Source organism: Festucalex cinctus, chromosome 8, assembly GCF_051991245.1.
Source record: "Festucalex cinctus isolate MCC-2025b chromosome 8, RoL_Fcin_1.0, whole genome shotgun sequence".
In the NCBI taxonomy this organism is placed as follows: Eukaryota; Metazoa; Chordata; class Actinopteri; order Syngnathiformes; family Syngnathidae; genus Festucalex; species Festucalex cinctus.
Genome location: NC_135418.1, coordinates 12,864,942 through 12,885,060, shown reverse-complemented (window position 1 = coordinate 12,885,060; position 20,119 = coordinate 12,864,942). Strand labels below are relative to the sequence as shown.

At 39.4% G+C, this 20,119-nt stretch overlaps 1 protein-coding gene across 2 annotated transcripts in view; it reads right to left on the bottom strand.

Annotated features, from left to right (window-relative positions):
• Positions 1-20,119, bottom strand: part of prickle2b (prickle homolog 2b) — a 63,891-nt gene that overhangs the window by 21,926 nt on the left and 21,846 nt on the right. Inside the window, exon 1 of one of the 2 annotated variants that reach the window (XM_077530403.1) lies at positions 6,887-7,325. The exons of the other annotated variant lie outside the window; for it this stretch is intronic. The gene's annotated coding sequence lies outside the window, so the exon portion shown is untranslated. Of the gene's footprint in view, positions 1-6,886; positions 7,326-20,119 lie in introns of those variants that run through there. 2 annotated transcript variants of the gene reach the window in all.

Here is a 20,119-nt window from a genome sequence, read left to right as displayed (position 1 = left end):
CCCGAATAAAGAACAAAACATTTTGCGCCCAAACCCCACCACCACGACTTTAAATAGGATTAGTTGCCTATAAAATTGTAAGTACACCTCTGCAGATGAGCTAATACTCCTTCCGCATTCTCTGACAATGAGAGCGCCACTGCCACCTACTGTAGCAGATGTGCAATTACACTATATTCTAGTATGGTAAAACCAAACAAAGCAAAACAAAACATGTTCCATGAGGTTATACGGGCCCCCACTGGCATTGCACCACACCTCTCCAAGGGTTGCTGGACCCTCTATTTGAGAAGCACTGCTGTAACAGAAACCAAACACTTGTCTATCCAAGAATAAGAGAGTGATTCAAAAGAAAAAATAAAGCACCAAATGTGAGGACAAAAGAACAAGTCACCCAGTTTGACAGCATGTCAAGTGGTCAGCTGTTTCTATTTCTGTCTTGGGGTCGTGGGCATGTACAAATAGCCGCCTTGGAGAACCCAAAGTAAAGCACTTCACGCTGCATTCCTTCTTGGAGGGCAAAATTAAATGTCCTGACACACAAGATTTGACCTTGCACATCCAATAAAAGAGTAGCAACCACACAACTTCTGCTTTTGCACAGAGTACATTCTACTGTAAACAATTCTATTTTGAAATATTATTACAAATACATGCCTCTAGATCAGTGATTCTCACACAGTGTTCTGTGAGAGATCATCCCATGCTATGTGGAAGTATCCTATTTTACCTGATTGGTCAATTTGGTCCCAAAATTATTTATTCAAAGAATGTTACTTGAAGTGTGTCTGACAGTGACAAATAGTGGCAGGCTGAGCAATTAAATGCTCTTCCGCTCAATGATATAATGTAAACTTTCAGAGGGTGAGAAATTAATGTACTGCTTCATCAACCCCACAAGCCTCTGGTGAAACTAAGAATTTGTCGAAATGAAAAAACATCAATTTATAACGTTCAACTTCAAGATCAGGTGTCAAAGTTCACCCCTAAAGAACCTCTATCTACCTGTTTTAGGTGTCTGCCTCCTCCAACACACCCGAATCAAATGACCAGCTCATCCGCAAGCTTTGCAGAAGCGATCTCGATCATGTGAATTAGGTGTGTTGGAGGAGAGAATCTTCTATAACAGGCTGAAAGGTACTATTGAGGACAGAACTTGGGCACCCCTATTCCAGATTATGCCTAATCACATCAAGTGGAGAAAGGTGACCTTTAATGATTTACCCTCCTCCAGGTCCAGATGTTTGATAACCATCCTCCAGTGTTTCACCTGGCAAACATCTCCTCACCACATGAGTTCTGGCAGAAATCCTGTCAACCTCCTGAGGCAACCACCCACCCCCTTCTGTCTTTATGATTTACAACAGGCTTCTTTGCACATGCTGGGATTCCCCCTCCACTGAAACACAATACTTGAGCTTCCTCTTATAATATGCATGATTTCAATTAGCAAAGATTTGGGGACTCTAGTAATAGAAGTCAAGCATATCCCCGACGCCTCATAAATGACTAAAGTGAGGTCAAGTGAAGAAAGTAAAAAAGGCTTGTTTTCACTTTTAAATAAGAATGAAAGTATTTTCCCCCTGGGAAGATGTTAAAATACAACCCCATGATTCATACAGTGTGAATGACATTCACAGAGTTTATGAATTTTCATGGCACATGGAACACCGCACTGCAAGGAATTCCAATCAGTGTGTTGCAGTTTGATTCAAAGCCCTCAGACCTGTGTTGTGTGTCCAAACTTCAACTTGCCATTTGGAACTCTTGATCCTCATTGATGTTTACACAGGACATGGCATAGGGGTGACACAGGGTCATGTGACACATGACTATCCCCAAGTGGGAGTCATTGAAGGGTTTGTCTACTCTCCAAACAACCTGCACCTCTTCACAAACACTCAAGTGACACTCGAAAGAAAGAAGACAAGTAGATGAAAACAGGAAAGCAATGGCTGTGGCTCGCTCTTCCAATTAAAGCACTGGTCAGTAGATACAGCCATGTATCATTAAAAGTTAGCATGAGGCAACAAAATTTCCTGTATCGTGTCAGCCCTGCAGACCATGGCTGACCAGATACTATTATTTTATTTAACAAAAACTAACAAAATCAGTAAACAGGGTGGGGACCCTGAAATTAAACAATACAACTAATTTAATACATTAGCCTTTGTGTTGATTTAAAATGTACTCCAGTATTACAGCACCGTTGTTAGCTGGAAGAAGGAAGATCGAACAGTCTTCTGTCTGGGAGTTGTGGTCCTTTTACTGCGAGTTGCGTAGAAGTGATGTCATCTAACGGCAGCCATTAAAAAATGCCACCAGATGTCAACATCTCTCCTAGGCGATAGCCGTGCAGCTGAATGGCTTTAATCGAGGTCTCGCCCGGTAAAAGAAGCTGGCTGCGTTGTATACTTCTCTGTCCCAAAGACCCTAACAGTGTTTTTCCTATGTACAAAATTCCGAGGCGGCCACCTCCACCTAATTTGCTCGCCGCCTCCAGGCTGAACGACTGATATCGCTCAACACAGCCGCAGCGCTCCAGCTGTGTTGATTGAGCTCGGCAGCAATGTATTTTAACTGCAGTTGCAGCGTTGTGCCATTATGGAGGCGCTATATCAATAGCAGATTGTTAAAGTCGCGACCAATGGCACAACACCGGGACATCCAACTTAAGTGCTCCGGCTAGCCACAGCATGGAGCCTCACTCGACTCTCGCCCGGCCCATGGTCACGGCTCCATGAGCGTCGGGTATGGCGGCTTTAGAGACCGCAAGAAGCCTTCAGCTGCCCGGTGAACGAGGACGACTAGCCGTTAACTCTGGAACGCGGCCAAAATGAACGAGACTTATTGTACGTTCCATTTGAGCACTTCACGTGCCTGTAGCAAAATCATGACGGAATGCAAAATGTTTTTAGTCTGTATATACATTGTGTATTTTTGACAATGATGCTGGCTGGCTGTCGGGCACCTGGTTGTTTTGCTGGTACACATGGAAATAGATTTTTCTTCTCTATGTGAAAGCTTCTGTGCATTTGATATGCTATACTTTAAGACGACGCCACATCATGAAATTCACATTTTAAATCCTGGAAAAAACTGTGGCCGATACTTCCCACTCATGAAATGTTGGGGCAGAACTGTTTTAATGAAAGAATGTTTTAACACGATGGTTGTCATATTCGTCTTCTTCTTCTTATTATTATTATTATTGGAACATGGGAGTATTATATGTTGCCTGTAAAAAATGAAAGCGAGTCAGTTGAATTTACAGAATAGCCTACACATGCACATGGCGCATGGTAAGGATTAGGGATGTTCGATACCACTTTTTTCCCCAGACTCAACTCCTGAGTAGTCACCAATACTGATACAAAATATGGATACCACTAGTAAATAAAATTCCCCACCCAAAAATGACAGCTGATTTTAAATATGATGATTTTAAATAATTAATGATTTTAAATAAAGACCTTTATACCCCCAATATATTATTTTTCCTTAACATTGAATGAAATTAATGGCATCTTTGTATTCATATAATTATTCATTTCTAGTTCCTGATTGTGAAACGGTCGCAGGAGGGCGGCCGATAATGGTATCGGTCACCGCTGCGAGTACTGATACCTTAAGATAAGACTGGTATTGGCACCAGTGCTGATACCTGGCATCGGTAGTCGCCCATCAAACAGGATGGTGCCACCTCTGCCTCAATATGAGCCAGGAAAAAAACCTGCGCAATGATACTGTCCCACATTGTTTTTACTTCAGCATCACCACATAGTTCTGGTGTGAATGTGCGTGCGTGTGATTTAGTAAGTATATTCTCGACACCCATTGGCTGTCTCTGCCGCAACAGCGCCAAAACTTCAATTCAGCTAATAGCAACGAAATGGACAAAGGAGCAGAATTGTCACTTCAAATGCAACAACTCTTTCATAACTATCAGGTAGGCTACTAGAAATAATACTGGGTAGTACCTGAAAACTATCATAGCGTGTAGGTACCGTGCTGCGGAAAACAGTCCTCCTTTCGATTGCTCAGGCAACATACTAAGCCAATATTAAAATTATGTTTGTCCAGGTGGGGGTGGACTACAACATAAAAAAAGTTTTGAGCACAGAAGTTGCCTTTTTTTTTTTTTACTCCTTGAACCTTATGGTGGTAAAACTAGGAAAATGGGTTTTGACCCATTTAGCTCAAGCTTGCAAAATTGCTTACTCGAGCTCCAGTGCCTAGTCTTATTTCATATTGATGCTTGAGCAACTCCCATTAGTTGTTTTTTCCATATCTGATCAGATGAAAAGTGCAGATTTAACTGGCAGCTGGAGCCTGATGACAAGAGAAAGGCATACAGAACAAGCCTTTTCACTTCACTCTGTTTTGTTTTCTCTGGGAAAATTGTCAGATAAGCGCAACATTTCTGTTCATTCTTTTGAAGTGACGGCGCTTGACTTTTTCATAAAACAACTCACTGTATTTACCTGGAATCCATGTGAACGTCAAAGCCATTAGTTTTTAGTCACAGTTAAACATGACCGGAGGTGTTCCTGACAAGAGTCAGCTGAGACAAAGACGTTTTCCATTAGAGGCCAATTAGTGTGAGCCAGATGCAATGTGTTCCCCAAGCCAGTGATTATACTACCATCCACCTGTCATAACTCATTATTGAGAGACGTACTCCTGTCCTCTTATTAGTCTCGCCCTGGGACAACAGTCTAAACAAGATGATGGGAACATTAAAGATCCTTTGATTTGAAACCAAAACAGCCAGCCCCACTTATTTCAGATGTAGCTCATTAGACTGGTCAAAAAAAAAAAAAAAAAAAAAAAGTTATTTCTTCAATTTAAATGACCAGAATTGAGATTATATATTTTTTTTCTACAGGGTATTGTCTCGTACAACCGTCAATATGGATTAACTAAGACGAGTTTCATTTACATGATACGTCATGTAAAATAATCTGCATTTTGCCCATGACAACATTCTGTTTGAGACTTCAAAAGGTATAGTGTTGCTCTTTGATGACCCTAGTGAGAATAGGTGGATGTAAGGGTAAAACTGCACCTAAGCCCCTCTGCAAGGCAGCACAGTTTAGCTCAATATACACTTTCTTGTTGTTCAAATGTGAATTAAATATTAGACTATTTTTTTTAGAAACATCCGTTGCAGTACCAACACCAATGGTACATTGATTAAAGAGCAGTCTATTAGGTATATTGATGTCCACTGACTGTTCAGAAAAGAGCCGTCGTGCGTGTTGAACTGGAGTTGAACCATGCCATTCAGATGGACTCGGGTTGCAGTCAGATGGTGACTGAATAAGTCCTGCAGTCTAATAAAGGCACCACTGCTTATAGAATGACATTAAGTATAATTCATCTACATTGGCGTTGTTGCTCATGACTTCTGAATCCCAAGTTTTAACATTATGATGCAAAATTTGTGATCCATGAATCTCAACTGATCTAAGTGATAAACTTCCGCTTCAAGCTGGATCATCCATTCATTCACCTGCCTTTTCTTTATAGCTACATGTACAGATTTTATGTGCCCCTTGCTACACACAGTTCTAAGGGTTGTTGTGCATGTATTTATAATCACCACTATTATGGGTTGTTGTTAAAACTAACATTTTAAAGTAATTCCACACCCCAGGCTCCTAAATGAACTAAATTGTTGTTTAAGATTTCCAAATTATATATCTTGGTAGACCATGAGTTGTTAAATCAGTTTTGAGAAAACTGCAATTTATCCAGTGAGATCCATTTTAAAGTGGAAATTCAACTATTGGTATGTGATGACCAATAGCAGTTAAAACATGCACGTGTACAGATATATTCCAATAAAAAGAATATTTGTATTCTGCTAAAATCATTCTCTCAGTCCCGCAAGGTAAAAGTCTCTTAGGAGAGAGTACATCCAACTCAGAAAATGTTTAGTCACAGACACAGCACCAGATTACCATTGAGACCAAACTCCATTACTTATTCATTGAGTGCCAACTTGCTCGATAAAGTGAGAACACTTGAGGTGGGAAGAGAGGGAGTCATAGAAGCCGCGTCCAAGGAAACCTCACACCACAACAGGCTTCAGACTCCCTCCTGCATGCTAACTGCCTGCCAGAAACAGATGCATCAAACAGAAGCCACTGACCGTGGGGTCCAAAAGTAATGAAACACTTAGGAGGGAAATATCACAGAATATCCGCCCCGGTCACTAGGCGGAGGGGAAAAGCAATGACCAGGAATGACATTCAGTTTTCCTCTGCCTGGAATAATGGTGGTCTGTCAGTTGATGGAATTTTTTGGGCTGCAGCTCTCAGACCTGCAGAGTGCAACAGGCCACATTGTGCAACTCCAGCCAATGCATTCAAGTGCAAATCATAAAATCTGAACAACTCAATTTACTGTTATGAGGTCTTGTCCTGTTTTGCCACTTAGGTATGAGACAAAAAATGCCAAACTATGCTGAAACAAGTACAAATAGATAGACAATAAGCAGATGCAATTTTAATCCTTTTGTGTTCTTGTTTACCCAGCAAGCATCCAGTCCATATGTCACAGAGGCTGCACAACAAAAGACGATGTGGCCACAAGCGCTCAGTAGCTTGACCAGCGCGCTCCAGGGGGATGGGACGGTATGGGGTGGGGTGGGACATAAAGCAGTGAAAACACGTCTACTCTGGGAACATTGAAGCCTCTATATTAGGTGCAGATCAAAATAAATTCTCGATATATGCAAAAATAATATATTTATGTAAAGACCAAAACGCCCAAGGATAGAAAACATGAATCCTGATATGTACAATTATGAATGACTTCCATATTTCCCCCCGAACGTCAAGCAAACAAATCCAAATTCAAACACACAAAAAGTGCTTACCTTGTTACAAAGTTCGACTGGGTGAAGCCAGAGTCCTGACCTCGGCACTGCAGGCTTTCAGACACGTCTGCCACATCGCATCAACGGGGTTTGATACAAAAGCCTATCACCCGCTGCGTGCTGCCACTACATCTATTCACTGTGTAATAAACACAAAAGCAAAAGCAAAAGCAAAAGCAAAAACCAAAAATCTCTGCGGATAAATTCGAGGCTGCTTGCGACGAAGACAGTTAGCGAGGAGAAAACTTAGAGCGCGTATAAGTCCCAATTTGTAGCGAGCAGTAAATCCAGAAACGAGCAAAAAATTCCGCAAGGAGTTTCCAAAATGCAACCAAAATATATTGCGTATGGTTTAACAGCATCTGCTATCTGAGAAACGATTCACACGAACTCTCCGTACGTCGAAGTGCACCGCAGCCACCAGAGTCCCACTGCTTAACAGCCCTTTAATCTGAAACCAAAATCAAGCTTACAAAATGGTACGGCGACTTCCTGTTCCAACATTCACAATAAAAGTATAAATATATATATTTTGTGTGTGAACATTTTTACAGTAAAAATGACGTTTACCTTTTAAAGGCCCCTTATATTAATTTTGGTATTATATTATATTATATTATATTATATTATATTATATTATATTATATTATATTATATTATATTATATTATATCATATTGTAGTTCTGAGCATCAGGTTCTAGCCTGTGTTCTTATGTGGAGTTAGTTCTCCTCATGCTTGTTGGGTTTCTCCAGGTTCTGCAGCTTCCTCCCACAGTCCAAAAACAAGCTTGTTAGGTTAACTGAACTTTTTAAATTGGCATATTTTGAATGTGAGTCTGAATGAGTGGTTCTTTTTGTATATCCTCGCTGTCCTGTGAAAAACACTCACGTCTTTTTTGTTTTTTTTAAAAATGTTTTTCGTTTTCGTTTTTCGTCTGCATTCAGTTTCATCCCATAAATTTAACAAAAACAACAACAACAACAAAAAAAAGACAAAAATCGACGTTTTTTTTTTTTTTTTCCTTTTTCCTCACAGGACAGCGATATGTGCCCTGCAAATGATATGATTAGTCCAGGGTGTATGCCACCTGCGGCCCTAAAGAGGACAGGTGCAATAGAAAATGGCTGAGAGTTGTAAAAACTATTTGTCATGACGTTTGAAGAAAAAGTGTCCCACTTCCTGCATTTGTGTGGACTTTCTTTAGCTAACTTGACACACATTCATCCATTACACACACATACACACACACTTTCCCTCCTGGCTAATATCCCAGTGTGATGTCAGCAAGTCCATGTCCCAACACTGGTGTAATTAGCGGTGTAAGCAGTGGTGCTCTGAAATAATTTGCATGCGAATCCAACTATTTCTCTGTATCAACTGGCCCAAGGCAAAAGGGAAGAGTTTGAGTAGTAAAGGTAACCACAGGGTGCTGACCTGCATGGGGGGGAATGAGGAGGCTAGTGCCTGTTAACAAAACAGAGCTGTTTAACATAAGAAACAAACATAAGCTACAAGAAGGACAAAAGGCTTACTGGTCAATGAAAATACAAATATAAAGCTAATGTGTGGGATACGACAGACTTTTGGGCTTGTTGGCTTAAAGCGGGGTACACACATACCAATTTCTTACAACTTAACCTGACCTGTGAGACGCAGTATGTTGCCAAAGGGAATGATGAAAAATATAAGGGAGATAAGTAGCAGAAGAAGCTAGGCTAACTGTTAGCTTATCTGGTAAGTACATTTTGGTGGGAAACTTCCTTGTCATTTTTATGATTGATTTGATAGATATTTTATATATACACTAAATACAACCATTTGCTCCACTAGTTGTGTCTGGTAAAAGTTTCAGGTTGCTTTCTAATTGGTTATTGTTCTGTTCATGTCTCAATCATGGGATCTTAGCTAAGCTGACCACATAAAGATGTGCAATCATAAATATCGAACATGTTTAATGTTGGGGATCAGTCAGGTTTCTGAGCAGATAAAGGACACACAACAATAACAACAACAAAACGATTTTTTTTTTTCAGTAGCACAGCATAATCGGTGTCACGAGTCAAATTCGAGCTAAAATTATTACTCAACTTGAAGGTTTAGGATGCAACAATTCCCCTGCCAATTATGTACATGCATTAAAAGATTTCACAGACAACATGGACGATTGCTGAAAATAGAGTGATTTAATCCAATTTTCAGAAACATTTTTACAAAGTAGACCACCATTGCCAAAAGGCTTGCTAATCCACCTGTGAGGATGACGTGTTGACTATTTTTTTGTTGCTGAAGACAGTGTTTTGACTCCTACTTTCCTGGCCTTACTCAGATTCTAAGATTTCTGCCCTGGATTCCTCTCTAACATATGGCTGGCAACACTCACTATGCTCTTACCCTCACCTCATAATTGTGGCCCCTTTAAAAATACTACAACATCAATTACAGCTTAGGCAAAACTCCAGACCTTTCCACAGCCCCACGGAGCTCAAAGTGCCAGTGTCCTTTGCTTGAAGCAACCGCGGAGTTGGCCAGCTAGCTTTGGGTCCGTCATTTTGCCAATGAGTAATTCCACTTTCCCATATAAACGGTTCCCTGAAGTGGATAAAACATCTAAAATATTGCAAAAAGAAAGAATAAAAGCGTAGGGGTGGTCTTATGGGACATACCGGAGATAGTATTGCCTGCAAGGACTCCTGGCATGCTTGAGGAGCCTCTGCCTGGTAATTTTAGACAGTCTACCAAATGAGTTTACTCATTTCTGTAGCAAGCAAAGGCGTAATCGGCTCTATCAAAATGCAAGATGTACAAGATCATAAATATGCGTTATCATAAGAAGGTTGTATTTCTTCAGAGCATCTTATCCGACAAATACATTTCAAGAAACTGATAATCTAAAGAAAAAAAACAACTGATAAATCAGTAACTTTATCTTGATTTGAGATGACCAACATTTCAACATTGCCTCCCTGACTTCAATAAACATATTTTTTTTTAAACACCATTCTGTTCTCTCCTTTCATGCGGCAAAGGCTGATGGCTATCACTTGAGAATCAAGATACAAGGCAGCTGGGGCTAACCCCAACAGCTGATAGCTAAGACATGTTGAGCGGGAGGAACACAGCGTCCTCTCCTATTTAGATTTTCTTGCAATGCCAAGAAAATGTTTCTCATGGAAAGTACTTTAGTATTTACGCTTCTCCAAATCCGGTCCAGGTCTGGTTGCAATTGTGGTCTAGCTTCTTGAATATACTAGGTGGAAGATGTTTTATGGTAACATAATGTCGTACCAACAAAGCAAACTGTGTAAGATTCCAAAGCAACCTGAAGTGTCCAAAGGAATTAAGTGGGAAGTGAGGTGGAAGAATAGAGGTCCTGATTTAATGGGTCCTGATAGTTTAATGGTCGTCAGCTGAATCCAAGATAGGGGAAACCTTTGTTTACACTTGCTTCCTGTCTACACCTATGCCTTTTTTGGGTCAAAATAAAAGGGTATCAACAGAGCCAGCATAACTTTTCTTTCTAGAATTTAGAGCCATCAACAACAACATCAATAAATGTGCACCAGTGAACAATGAATAATAATAAAAAAATCTTTCACTGTTTGAAACTATTGCAAACCAATGTGTAGCATCAGATTTCTCTACCAGAAACTATGGACACAGAATCTTATAACAGTGTGAAAATTGACTTTCTGGAGGTTATATGGCGTGCTTTTAAAATAAACAGCTTAACTCTCTTGCTGCTATGACTTATTAGTACTATAGTCCATCCTCTCTACACAAAAAGCAGATTTATTGAAGCTGCAGACTACGGTCTCACTTTAAGCTCCTTTCTCACCATGTTCTAAGCAGATAAGTGACCATTATTCAACCCATGTTAACTGGATTAATTCTGCATGGCTGGAGGGGTGAAATTATATTCATCAAAAGAGAGGAAAATAGCAAGGAAATGAGGAGCGCAATCTGCAGAATTCAATGGAGTTGGCTAAAATACAAACCAGAGTCTTGCGATGGTTTAGAGGCCTGCACAAGTCATTAAGTCACAGTGGGAAAATTCAAGGAAAAGGAGATGCGAGAAAAAGAAGTAATCTGGACAGTTAGTTTCCAGCATTAGCAGCCAGGGCAAGGAGGTGACCTTGTGGCATGTTTACTCAAGGGGACTTGATCCATTTCTATCCCTCAAGGCTCACCAACATGAAGGAAAAAACAGCCCTCGAGCCTCCATTTTGGCACATCCATCAGAACATCAACCTCCTATGCAGACAGCTCCCTCCTGGGCGTCAAAGCTCCATTTCAAGCTTGCTGTGCCCAACCACTGCTTATGCGTTGTCACTGAGTTATAATGTTCCCTTGGATCCAAAACTAAAGCACAACTAGGTCACACTTTGTTTATAAAAGGAAAATGGTTGTAAATAGGAATGTTAGAGTTGAAGCAGTGAGATGTGAGGAATGGCAAATAAGAGACTGAGAAAAAAAATATAGGGGAAGTCGACCTAAAAAAAATATCTTTACAATAATGTGTTCTAGTCTAAACATAGTATTTCAATTAATATTGCGTTTGTTTTTATCCATCTCAGGGGGGCGGCCATTTTGCTACTTGCTGTCGAGTTAAAATGACACCACAGTGGCTCAGGTAACGACCAATCACGCCTCACCCATTTTCTAAAGATGAGCTCCTTACCTTATGCTGCATTTGAGGATGGTCTGAAGTCGGAAGTTTCCGAGTTCAAACCAGGAAGTGTGTACGGGAACGCCTCCTTGAACTCAAGAATTCCACTTGCGAAGTCGAAAAAAAAAAAAAAAAGGAATACGACTTCACTGTCGGACTACAATGTGACGTCACTTTGAATGGCAAAACACAATTTACTTGAGTATAAAACTAGATAGCTGTCTTCATTCATAAATATTCGACATAAGTATTTCGGCAGTATGCCGCCATCTCCCTGCATGAAATTATACAGTGAACTACTGTATGAAATGCTGATGAAATCAGATAAAAACAATAAATGAAGCAAAATTGAAAGCAGGTAAGTTTGCTGGAGGTCAAAATGAGTTTTGAGGACCAAAATAAAAAACAATTTACCGCTATCCGCCATTTTGGTTGTTTACTTTCACCTCAAACGCTTTCAGGCAGGAACTGGGAAAAATCAACTCGGATATATCCGACTTCCGACCATCCTCGAATGCAGCATTAGTCCTGAGCAACTGTGATGACATTTTCAACAAGTGTCAAAATGGCCGCCCCTAAGATGAATAAAAACGAGTAGATTTTGCTGCATAACTCATTTACCAAAAACTAGAGCCGTCAAATGATAACATTTTTTTTTTAATCGGATTAATCACATCTTAGAGTTTTGATTAATCATGACTAATCACTTAATTAAAAAAGCCTTTCAATCAATATTTTTTGTCTGTCAAATTTATAGAGCACCTGTTATTTTATTTATTTATTTATTTATTTTACATTTAATTGTCTTCAAGAATTTGCATCCACTGCACATCCTTCTCTTTCTGTTAATTAATTACACAATTAAAAAAAAAAAAAAAAGGGACCACAATAGTTTGACATAAACAAATATTCTGAATGTCATGCGCAAACATTTATTAAATGCTTTATTTTAATGCATGTAGTTATGTTTATTGCTCAAACACAACCTGTGCTACCTTTAACATAACCATCCGCTGTCAGCTAAAGGATCATCTGCAGTCAAAATTAAGTGTGACTAATCTGCATTGATACATGAATGCGATAATTTTTTATGATTAATGAATGAATGGATGTATATATATATATATATATATATATATATATATATATATATATATATATATATATATATATATATATATAAAGCCACATCACTTCAGCATAATAAATGAATCACCCACATGCTGTCCAACCCTTATCAACCCTTTTATCTGACTCACTCCACTCAGTCGGCTTTCATTGACATTACTGAGCCTCACCTTGTCATCATGAGGTGTGGGTGTCAAATCTCTATGATTCACAACTTCCATCCTTTACTCAAAACTTTACTTTTATACTTTGTATCTGATCCTTTTAAATAATATAAGATCCACTTCATAATTTGTTGAGAAATATTCTCTTTGTAATGCAGAATTTTTTGTTTTGGATCACAGGTGAACTAACTTTATTGCTTTAATGTAAAAAAAAAAAAAATGCAACAGTTGCATGCAGTACAACTACATGAATAGTGAAATATATCATTTGGATTAACGGGAAGTATGTAATAAGAACCTATGGAATCTTATCTCAAGCAATGTGGCAGTTTATGCAAACCCTTTCCATAAACAGTTTAAGGTCAACGTTTTAGTTAAATAAACTCCAAAAATAAAACATGCCCCATCCAAATATTTGGCCTAAAATGACTTGTGGGCAAAGCTGTGACAGACAGAATCGCTCCATCGAATAGAGTTTGGCCTGAGGCACTTATTAAGTTGCATTAACATGACATTGATTATGTGAACTTACACCATTCATTTGGATTGCAATTTTAGTTGCTTTCAACACAGTTAAACTTTAGTGTATTGAATGGAAAGATTCCATCAGCACACCATTAAATCCCGTCACAAGACTAGTCAGTGCTTATGTTTGTGGCTATAGTCATTAATTATTGACATTCTTTGCGATATTATAACATTACAAATGAACTGATTTTGAAGGATTATAATTGTATTCTTGAAGTCCAAATGAACTTACACAGAGCAGTAGCATACATACCCGATCTGAATCATTACTCTCTAACTTGATTAAGTGAAAAGATATCAAGCAGAACTTGTGCAATATTTTCCTTCATTCCTCATTGTGTGATTACATTTGAAATTGAATGGTTTATAACCACATAGTGTAGATTGTTATCGTGTAAGACAACAATGCTTTCTCAAGCCCGCCTAGGTGACGATGGGCACTGTACAGCAACTTCCATGAGGATATAAACCCACATATTTGACTGATAAGTCAGTTTTTAGGGGAAATGTTTTAAAAGTGATGTAATCTGGAAACATTGGTTTGAGCATATTCTCATGTCAGTGGAAAACCATTCTTATTAATTGGTGTGAAGATTTGAATTCTTTAAAAGGCAGTTTAGCAGATTGATTACTCTGTCAAGTGGCATATATTATTATGGATTGAACAGATTTGCAAGAAAAAACAAACAAAAAAACTATTACTAAATATTACTAAAACTATCGGTCTGGAACAGCTGGTTCTTAATCTAGTTGGTGTTGGAGCAGGGAAACATCCAAAACCTGCAGGACTCCGGCACTCAAGGACCAAGTTTGGACACCACTGTTGTAATTCTTTTGTACTATGTTGAGAACAAAAAAAAAAAAAAAAGTGGTCGGACAAATATGTGCAATATGAATTCACATGTATGACAGAATGTATGTTCACAGGGTTCAATTCTGGGCGGGGCCTCTGATGCTTTCATTTAATCTGCTGCCTCTGGATTCCACCTTTAATAAAAAGGTGTTTTTTTTAACTGTTTAGTAGTAGAGAGTAGAATTGAGTGATGGGATTCAGCATCTTATTGCATATCTCGCAATCCTCGTATAGCACAACTAGCTAGCTAACAAAGCTAAAGGAACCACTTTATTAACTGCAGACTGGAGATGGAGAATACAAGAACACATGCTCTGAATTCAAGGTGAAGAGAGGCCGATTTGATGAAAGGCTACTCTCCATTGGTCGAGAACAAGGTTTTTTTTTGTCAACATTTGTGAGAAGTTTCTCCTGTTTTAACCAATTAAATTTAATAAAAACCTTATGTTGTCTTTATTATATTTCTGAAAATGTGTCCAAAAGGGAGCTGTTCTGAATTTTGCTGAATTGTGACATCACAAAGCAAATTTAAAATTGTGGCAGTTCATCACATTTCTCTGGCCATGGCTTAGCGAGTCTGGGCGGGGAAACTGTGTGAAATGCAACCTTTACAAATTCAAATGATCCAAATTCCCTTTGACTTTATCTTTTTGGGTGCTCACTTTTCTCTTTAAACTCTAGTCTGCTTGAGAATTAGTAGCTACTTGCCACATCTTGTACCAAAGCGTAAGCCATAACCACGGTTGTCATGGTAACAAAAGCCAGGGACGAAAGTAACTGACAGCGTTGTGTTTAGAGGCATCGTGTGTTCAGTCCCAATGTTTTCAGTGACAGTGTGAATGGTTGCGTGTTCACGTGTGCTGTATTTTGACTGACGACTAGTCAGATGGGATGGGCTTCTTCTCCCTTAGACCCTGACCAGGATAGGACTATAGAAAATTGATAGAACTAAAAATAATGATGCCTTTGAATTGTGGCCCATCAGACCAAATATATTAAATAGTCTTAGACTAAAATAAAAATGGCATCCAAAACGTTTTGGTAGGCTCTTTTGAGGAAATAACTGATAACTCTCAATAAAACTCATGCATCTGTTGCGATGGATATTTAATCATTACTATCTTTCTCAGTTTCATGTTATTCCAGTGATCATTGTGTGATTTCAAATGAGGTGAACCAACTATTTTAATGTATGGACCTGTTTTCTTGTTTTGACTAAATGAATTTAATGACTAAATACACGAACATTCATTCTGCTACCTGGTAGTCAGTCACATCACCATAGCTGAGTGTGTCCAATTACAAACCAGCAGGTTATGATTGGGCTGTTACTAATATCAGCTGTGTCAAGGGTGCCTTGAATTAAACTGGTGCTTGAATATAACAGGCACACAAATCCATGTTCAGAAATATTTGGCTCTTAGATGGTGGGAGGTCTCCTGTAGGTAAGCTGTACCTCCAGGACTCATCCTGACTCTCCAGATAAGCGAGATATCCATCTCCTGGGCAAGCTGTGTTTATATGCAGCAGGATTCTTGAGAAAGGAAGTCAATGAGTTGTGCTGAAGGAAAGAGATTATCTCGGGATAGAATCTCAGTACAGTAAAAAAAAAGGTATGTAATAAACTCATCTTATTTTAGACTAAGTTTGCCAGTTAAGATAATGTTAGATTCACATACATTCAAAAGACTTGATCATGTGTGCTGCAAATGGCTGGCAGCATTCTGCAGTAATCAGTCAATGTAGCATCGGGTTCACCATATTTATCAGGCCATGCCTCAACTCTGTCACAGCGAGCAAATGACAATTTCTCTTCCAATCCATAATCTCCACGGACCCCTGAAGACCCCAATCCATGAGGCGAGGACTGCGCTGGCTCTATTGATAAGCATGGCGAGCAAGAAAATTGCTTGTTTGCAGTCACACTGTTTGGATAAACAATATTATCAGATGACATAAACATAGCACTAAAACTGATTTGATTGAATGTTATCAGGGTGAATCAGTAGCGCCTTTCACACACTTTTTGCAAAATTGATGAATCTGAGATGGAACTTGAGAGCTTGGATTTGTCAGGCAATAGCCACTTGTGAGTCAAAATGATTCTGTATTGAACAAAACCCATTGGTTAAGGTATAACATTTTGCCAAACACGCTTTAAATGTGAGCCTTCTTATGGTAGTACAATCCGTCTCCACCAAACTTACAGCCGCTCCTTTACGTTCCCTTTTTAAGGCATCGCCCAATAAGAGGCACTGAAAGAGAGCAAGGACGAGAGCGAGTAAATCACCTCAGCCCGTTGCTGTTTACAGACCCGGCTGGCTGCTTGGGCTGCTGTTTATTTGAACCGTGAACCTCCGTGTGCAGTGTGTGAAAGGAAAAGTGTGTCCAAAACAGAGAAAGAGAGAGCATGTGTACTGCAGAGGTGAGGAGAGAGAGTGAGAGAGATCCATACAAAACCCAATGTCTCACCTTCCAGTTTCTTTCACACATTTCACAGTGTATTCATTTGCCCTGCGGGCTTCTGGCTCTGCTCTGGTTCTCCAAGCCACAGACGGGCCTCTGTGTGGGCCAGTCAGGGCCGTGCCACTCGAAAACAGACTTCTTACACCCGCTGTGGCTCTCCAGACACAATAACGTCCTTCTGCTGACCCTCACATGACATCACACCCTCATTCATACAAACAATGAGGCTGAACTCTAATAGGCAAACCCAAGTGCATACATGTGCAAGAATGCATGCAACTCAATGGCCTAATTTGTGTTGAGGATGATAACCATTCCAAACAAACTGTGAGGTGAGACACACACGCACAAACACACACACTGTGGTAACAGTTCGGTCAATTTTGGATCAGCTAAAACATTTACGGCATGGCTTTAGGATAAGAAGACCAGAGCGTCATGGAAACCACTATTTAAAGGTGCAGACTGTTGGAGAAGAATGACAAAGACAAATAGTAAAGGCAGCCTTGGATATAGACACAACAATGGACACATACTAAGGAGATAAACACGCTCATATGTGTCGTAAATAAGAACCACACACATGCAGTCCAGGCATGTGGGTTCATTAGCAAGAAATAGATGTCAAGAAGCATTCCATTGTGCAACACAAATGATTATGAGTGATACTGCGAAGTGTATATAAACAATGAATACTTCTTTTAGTAATACTATCCACAAACACTATGTCAGGGATGTCCAAACTTTTTCATTTGAGGGCCACATACAGACAATCAGAATGATGCAAGGGCCACATAATGTTATGAAGAGAAATTGTGTTTAGTCCGAAAATTGTACAAATAATTTATTTGTGCTTTTGCATATTTAGAAAAATGCTACACTATATAAACCACTTTATTTGTAATATGGGAGTAGGGTTATTATAATTTTGGAATTTTTCATTTAGTTTTTTTTTATTAGTTTCCAGGATGGTTCTGTTAGTTTTTATTAGTTTAGTTCTTTAAAAATGCTTAATTTTAGTTTAGTTTGTTAGTTTCAGTATTAGTATTAGTTTAAAAAAAAAGTGTATTACTTGTGCTCAATATTTAAAAAACACCATGGGAGCAACGTCATCTGCTGCTAGATGACGTCACTTCTGTGTTTCAAATGTCATTATTCCGGTTTATATAAAAATAAATAATAAAAAGCACATTTAAAATCCCCGAAAGCTCATGCATTAAATTAATTACCAAAGACTAAAACGAAGGACATGTTTATTATAATTATAGTTAGTTTTAGTTAGTTTTGTAACCATAAAATGTACTTTCAGTTAGTTTTGTTTTTTTAAAAGCATTTTTGTTTTTATTTTATTTTGGTAACAATATTGTTTTCGGAATTTTAGTTTTAGTTTTTCCATTAGTTTTAGTTAATTAAAATAACGTTTAATGGCACCAGTTTTCCTCCCTTCTTACTTTGACCATCTCCAAACATTTTTGTTTTGTTTATTTTATTTGAACTGAGTCAAATGCCATTTTTAGCATGTGCCGCCGGCCACCAAAAATGGACGGCAGGCCGCAAATGGCCCCCGGGCCTTAGTTTGGACACCCCTGCACTATGTGTAAATGTGTGCTACTGGCCCTTTGGTGGTAGTACTATAAAGACCAAGCTGCGGAATGGACCCGGTGCGTTTTCCGTACAGCGGCAGTATGGACGCCGCAAGGATAGAACGCATTCAAGTCTATGTGTCAATTCACACCAGTTGCGGTGCGGAACGACTGCGGCGATGCGGAATGTTTCTGCAAGCATTCTATTTTTAACGGACGGCGCATGGGGATTTTTATGAAGCTGAAGAAATGACACGAGCCGGACAGGAAGTCGGGAGTCTCGCATCAAGGTAAATCCAGTATATTTCAAAATAAAACCGTTTGCGAACTCGTCTTTTTGGGAGGGTAGCTGGCTAACTACATAGCATGACATGAGTCGGACATTTTAGACAAAAAAAAGCTCAGAATAAAGTAAACATGACAAATAACACTATTTAACACAGAACGTACTTACACATGGTAGAAGTCCCAGACTTCTACTGCCACTTTAATTGGTAGAACATTGACACTTATTTCACATTTATGGACTTGGAAATTAACCTGGCAAAAGCCAGATTGATATTGATTCACTCAAGGGAGTTTCTCCACAATATCAAGCTGGGACTGCTCCGCGGTGATTTGCTCGGGAAAGGCTTCAAGCTAATTGGACAATGCAGCATTGTACATGTTTGTTTTGACCAATCACAGCAAAGGATGAAAAGGTGGTCTTTGTTCTCTTTGAAGGGGGGGGGGGGGGGGGGGGGGGGCATGAATAGCTTTACCAGCTAATAATGCACGAAGCGCTTCTCGCTGTTCAACATTCAACAAGGAAACGGTGAGTAATTCTGAACAGAATTCATTGCAGCGTCCATTCGTCCATGTTAGGGTTGTTTGTTTACCCCGGCGTCAGTGCTGGCTTCCTGGTTTTGTTACAGCTGCATATCACGCCCCAAACACAATGTCGCTCTTTGATTGGTCCGAACCAACAACGATTCGGATTGGTGGAAATCAACGGTACATGATGTGTTTTCGGGAGTTTGTGAACTTACAAATACCGTGAGAATTCATCTTGCAGAGCAAGGATACTTAGAAATATGACATGAAATTTAAAAAGGGCAATCATTTCTTCACCGATTGATCCAAACTGACTGACATAATTAGAAACGAATGCCAGTTTCACTTTCTTTACATAACATACAACTTGTTTGAGAAAAATGGACCATTTGGCCACAGTGGCCCTTCAAGGTGCACTTCAAGAATATCAAATAAATACTTAAATGGCTTTCATGGCTCAAGTTCCAATTTTTTTCCATCCACAGAGAGGATTCAAACCTTCAACTGCCACAAGGCTGAGTCTGTACTAATGCCTTTCTCAAAAGAAAGCAAAAGCAGGAGCCTAATTTGAGTTGATGGAATGATACTATGTTGACTTATGCCAGCTCAAAAATGTCCAGTCTTTTTAAATGACAAGGCATTTTTTATCACTGACTTCTGAGACACAGCACAGATTATTATTTTACTTAAGCCTCGCCTTTCTAGCTGAACTCTGTGTATGTTTTGCGGGCAGTGGCTGCACTTAAATACAGACTTTTTAGCCAGATAGAAACACCCAGAAACAGTGCAAACAAACAATGAGGTGTGCACGTGTTCCAAGGAATGATGTATGGACACAGCCATGCAAAACTAAAACTATGCCAGTGTCTTTTTCAAAGCTACCGTTCTTGGAAACCCATCAGCTATGGGTAACATAACACAGAGTGACACACTAATCTGTTAAAATGCACTCCTGATACCCGCCATGTCTAATCTCATCACAGCACTGCAGCCCGAGTATGCGCGGCGCTTGTTCTGGCTCCTCTCTCGT